The sequence below is a fragment of the Triticum urartu genome, chromosome 2 (genome assembly GCF_003073215.2).
Source record: "Triticum urartu cultivar G1812 chromosome 2, Tu2.1, whole genome shotgun sequence".
In the NCBI taxonomy this organism is placed as follows: Eukaryota; Viridiplantae; Streptophyta; class Magnoliopsida; order Poales; family Poaceae; genus Triticum; species Triticum urartu.
In genome coordinates this window covers 639,768,190-639,774,235 of record NC_053023.1, presented here as the reverse complement: position 1 = coordinate 639,774,235, position 6,046 = coordinate 639,768,190, and positions in this window count along the sequence as shown.

Below are 6,046 nucleotides of genomic sequence, written 5' to 3'. Positions count from 1 at the left end.
TCCTTGATCTCGTGGTAGATCTACTCTTGTACTACCCATATCATCAATATTAATCAAGCAGGACGTAGGGTTTTACCTCCATCAAGAGGGGCCGAACCTGGGTAAAACATCGTGTTCCCTGCCTCCTGTTACCATCCGGCCTAGACGCACAGTTCGGGACCCCCTACCCGAGATCCACCGGTTTTGACACCGACACAAAGCCTTGGGAGGAGTCTTCTTGGTGAAGTTGTTCTTGTTGGGGAACGACTTGGCCTTGTCCTTTCGGATGAGCTTGCCACCATTGTCTTCCCTCTTCTCATACGGGCATTCCGCAACGAAATGACTCACGTTGCCGCAATTGTAGCAAGTCCTCACACGTTGCTTGCCCCTCGTGCCACTCGAGTTGTTTTTGCTAAAGTTTGGCCTCGAGTTTTTCTTGCTCCAAAATTGCCTTGAAGCAAGTGCCATGTGTTCATGATATGCATACTTCGTATCTTCGGGGTTGCTCTCCTATTCTTCCTCTTCTTCTTCTTCCACGGTGAGCTTGGCCTTCAATGCAAGGTTAGGCTTCTTTGCCCGTTGAGAATGGAGCACCGCATTGTCGGCGGTCTTGTCCAAAATTTTCATGGGCAAAAACTCATCCAACACTTCGCTTGAGGTCAAAGTGTGGAAGTCCGGTCTTTGACGAATAACGGAGGACATGGCCTTGTGATAGGGCATCATTGCCTTGAGGAATTTGCGCTTGATCCAATTGTCATCCGTGTCCTTGCTCCCGTGATCTCGTAGTGAGACCACGAGTTTGGTTACTCTCCGATAAAGCTCACGAGGTTCTTCATCTTCTTTCATTGCAAACTCATCGGCCTCATCTTGTACCACTTCATAGTTGGAGCGTTGAATGCTTGCGCTTCCCCGGTAGAGAGAGACAATACAATGCCATGCATCTTTGGCCAAGGCGAAGGGACGAAGATGAGGTAGGTCTTCGGGTGGAATTGCATCTTGAATGATGAAGAGAGCATTCTCATTGAATTGATTGTCCGTGGCTTCTCGAGGAGTGAAGTTGCTTGGATCATGTGGATACAAACCTTCTCCAATGATTCTCCAAAGGTTAGTGTTCACATGATTTAAATGACGTTTAAAGCGGTAAACCCAAGAACCAAAATCCTCATTTTTCACAATCTTAGGGGGAGGACCGGTATGATTCAAATGAGTGGAAGGAACCGATCCACCATAAACAAGTGGTGGTTCCACATGGGCAATGATGCCGGTGCCATTCTTACCACTAGAAGAAGGAGCCTTTTCACTAGTAGCTTCCCCCTTGTCGGGGATAGCATCCGTCACCTGGTTGGCGGGGTCACCCACTTTCAAGGATGCGGTGGATAGTTTAAGCCCCTCAAGAAATTTAGTAAACATGCTTTCAACTTCGGTCGTCATGGAGGTTTTCAATGTCTCCAAGGCCACATTGAACTCCTCATGAGAGACCAAGGTTCCCCCATCGCCCGTAGACAAGATCGGATTCACACCGGAGTGTTCCTCCACACTATCTATGGTATCAACCATACTCTTTGGACGGTAAAGTCCTTAATAAAGAGACAAGGCTCTGATACCAATTGAAAGGATCGATATGGTTGACTAGAGGGGGGTGAATAGGCAACTATCAATTTTTAGCTTTTCTTTACCAAATTAAACTTTGCATCAAAGTAGGTTGTCTAGATGTGCAACTAGGTGAACAACCTATATGATGCAATAACAACAAGCATACAAGCAAGCAAGAGAAGTAACACTACAAGGCTTGCACAAGTAAAGGTAAGAGATAACCAAGAGTGGATCCGGTGAAGACGAGGATGTGTTACCGAAGTTCCTTCCTTTTGAGGGGAAGTACGTCTCCGTTAGAGTGGTGTGGAGGCACAATGCTCCCCAAGAAGCCACTAGGGCCACCGTATTCTCCTCACGCCCTCACACAATGCGAGATGTCGTGATTCCACTATTGGTGCCCTTGAAGGCGGCGACCGAACCTTTACAAACAAGGTTGGGGCAATCTCCACAACTTAATCGGAGGCTCCCAACAAAACCATGAAGCTTCACCACAATGGACTATGGCTCCGCGGTGACCTCAACCGTCTAGGGTGCTCAAACACCCAAGAGTAACAAGATCCGCTAGGGATGAGTGGGGGAATCGAAAATCCCTTGGTGGAAGTGTAGATCGGGGCCTTCTCAACCACTCCCGAGCAAATCAACAAGTTTGATTGGCTAGAGAGATAGATCGGGCGAAAATGGAGCTTGGAGCATTTAATGGAGCTTGAGCAATAAATGGAGCTTGGGGAGGAAGAGGTAGGTCAAAGAGAAGAAGGGGACTCCCTTTTATAGTGGGGGCAACAATCCAACCGTTGCCCCCCACCAACCAGCCCTGCACAGGGTGGTACTACCGCTGAGAGGGGGCGGTACTACCGCCAGGACAGCGGTACTGCCGCGCCAGCCAGCAGCACTGCCGGGTAGAGGAGACTAGTAAGAAAGGACCCAACCGCGATACTACCGCAGTGGTAGGGATGGCACTACCGCTCCTAGAATGGTACTACCACCTCTACAACCGCGACTAGTGCCGCAAAACCCGACACGAGAAAAGACCTCTCGAATCGAGGCGGTAGGAGCCAGACTGCCCAGCGGTACTACGGCGGCGGGGTCATGGGCAGTACTACCGTTGTGGAGCGGTACTGCCGCTTGTTACCCTTCAGCCGTACTACCGCTGGCAGTGCGGTACTACTGCTGGGGCGCATAAGAGAGAGAGAGAGAGAGAATCTCTCAAAGATGCTGAGGACGAGGCGAAGGTGCCAGGCACCCCAGAGGTACTACTGTTGTGGAGCCACGGGCGGTACTACCGCTATGGAGCGGTACTGCCGCTTGTGGCTCCTCAGCGGTACTACCGCTGGGTGCGCGGTACTATCGCTTGGACCCAGACAGGACAAGGAAGAGAGGAGAGAACTCTATAATGGAATGGAAAAGCTCGGAGGGTGAGAAGCTGATGTGTACGTGGTGATTCCACCCATGCAATACCCCAGCGGACCCCCTCTTGATAGTACGGTGCCCTCTATGCAACTAGTCCACCGAGAAAGAAATGAAAGAGCTACACCGTCTTGAAATGCACTCCGAGGGGAAGAAAGCGTCTCGTGCTAGGGGAGTATCTGTGAATTATTCAAAGCACAAGATTAGTCCGCAAACATGTTGTCATCAATCACCAAAACTACCCTGAGAGAAATATGCCATAACAGTAGTGTCGCGTTAGCAGCATCCTGCAGTAGTGCTATGGATTGAGTAAGATCCTTCAAGTAAGTTGTCATCGGTGCAAGCAATAAAAATTTCTCTCTAAATATGTATGATCTTTTAATGTGGAGAAAATAAGTTTATAGGAACTTGTGATATGGAAGAAATAAAAGCGATGGACTGCATCATAAAGTTCTTTATCACAAGCGGCAATATAAAGTGATGTTATTTTGCATTAAGATTTTGTGCAACCGACCATAAAAGCGCATGAAAACCTCTAATTCCCTTTGCGAAGGGCCTATCTTTTACTTTCATCTTCTACCCTTATACAACGGTCATGGTGATCTTCACCTTTCCATTTTACACTTTTTTTATTTTTGGCAAGCACTATGTGTTGGAGGAAGATCTAGATATATATATCCAGTTGGATGTAGGTTATCATAAAGTATTATTATTAACATTACCCTTGAGGTAAAAGGTTGGGAGGCGAAACTATAAGCCCCTATCTTTCTTTGTGTCCGACTGAGGCTTTGAATTCATAAGTATCGTGTGAGTGTTAGCAATTGTGAAAGACTAAATGATAGTTGAGTATGTGGACTTGTTGAAAAGCTCTTGTATTGACTCTTTCCGATGTTATGATAAATTGCAATTGTTTCAATGACTGAGATCATAATTTGTTAGTTTTCAATGAAGTTTTTGATTCATACTTTACATTGTGAATGAATTGTCACTTTAGCATAAGAAACCATATGATAATATATTTTGCTGTCCTAAAGATGATCATGATGCCCTCATGTCCGTATTGTATTTTATCGACACCTCTATCTCTAGACATGTGTACATATTAACCGATTTCAGCTTTCGCTTGAGGACAAGCGAGGTCTAAGCTTGGAGGAGTTGATACGTCCATTTTGCATCATGCTTTTATATTGATTTTTATTGCATTATGGGCTATTATTACACATTATGGCACAATACTTGTGCCTTTTCTCTATTATTTACAAGATTTACACAAAGAGGGAGAATGCCGACAGCTGGAATTCTGGACCAGAAAGGAGCAAATCTGAGAGACCTATTCTGCACAACTCCAAAAGTCCTAAAAATTTACGGAGAATTATTTTGGAATATATAAAAAATACTGGGCTAAGAAAGCAGTAGAGGGGACCCACCAGGCAGCCACAAGGGTGGGGGAGCGCCCACCTGGAAGGCCCCCGGTGCCCATCTTCTGCTATATGAAGGGTTTCGGCCAGAAAAAAATAAGGAGGAAGCTTTCGGGACGAAGTGCCGCCGTCTCGAGGCGGAACCTGTGCAGAACCAATCTAGGGCTCCGGCGGAGCTGTTCTGCTGGGGAAACTTCCCTCCTAGAGGGGGAAATAGAAGCCATCGTCATCACCAACGATCCTCTCATCAAGAGGGGGTCAATCTCCATCAACATCTTCACCAGCACCATCTCCTCTCAAACCCTAGTTCATCTATTGTATTCGATCTTTGTCTCAAAACCTCAGATTGGTGCATGTGGGTTGCTAGTAGTGTTGATTACTCCTTGTAGTTGATGCCAGTTGGTTTATTTGGTGGAAGATCATATGTTCAGATCCTTAATGATAATTATTACTCCTCTGATTATGAACATGAATATGCTTTGTGAGTAGTAACGCTTGTTCCTGAGGACATGGGAGAAGTCTTTTTAAGAAACTGACTTAGCAATGATCAATATGCGAAAAGCATAGCGATTGGATCAGTGATGAATATTTGTGTAGGATGACATTCATCATATAATAGTCACAACCTAGAGCGATACACAATAGCTCCAATTCATCAATGTAATGTAGGCATGTATTTCGTATATAGTCATACGTGCTTATAATAAGAACTAGCATGACATCTTTTTCCGTACCCTCCTATGGCAGCGGGGTCCATAAGGAAACTAAGGGATATTAAGGCCTCCTTATAATATAGAACCGGAACAAAGTATTAACACACAGTGAATACATGAACTCCTCATACTATGGTCATCACCGGAAAGAATCCCAACTACTGTCAGTTTGGGGTATGCGGATCATAACACATAATAGGTGCATACAACTTTCAAGATAGGATCAAGAACGCAAATATATTCATGAAAACATAAAGAGTTCAGATTTGAAATCATGGCACTCGGGCCCTAGTGACAAGCATTAAGCATAGCAAAGTCATAGCAACATCAATCTCAGAAGATAATGGATACTAGGGATCAATCCCTAACAAATTGATTCGATTACATGACAAATCTCATCCAACTCAATCACCGTTCAGCAAGCCTACGAAGGAATTACTCACTCCCGGCGGTGAGCATCATGAAATTGGTGATCAAAAAGTGTTGATGATGATGATGGCGATGAACCCCCTCTCCGGAGCCCCGAAAGGACTCCATATCAACCCTCTCAGTGAAGAACGGGAGGTGGCGACGACTCTGTATCATAAAACATGATGAAACTTTCATTGAGAGTTCCTCTGTGTCGTCATCATTAGGCTTGATGGCTCCTTCAATCATCAATAGTGATGTAGTTCAGGGTGAGACTTTTCTCCCCGGACAGATCTTTGTGTTCGGCGGCTTCGCACTGCGGGCCAACTCGCTTGGCCATCTGGAGCAGATCGAGAGTTACACCCCTGGCCACCAGGTCAGGTTTGGAAGCTTAAACTACACGGCGATATCCGTGGAGAATTGATCTTCGACGGATTCGAGCCCCTGCCTAGTGCGCCACATGGTCACGATGAGCATGATTTAGCTCTGCCATCGGACAGTGTTCAGGAGATCGCACCGGCAACCACTCCG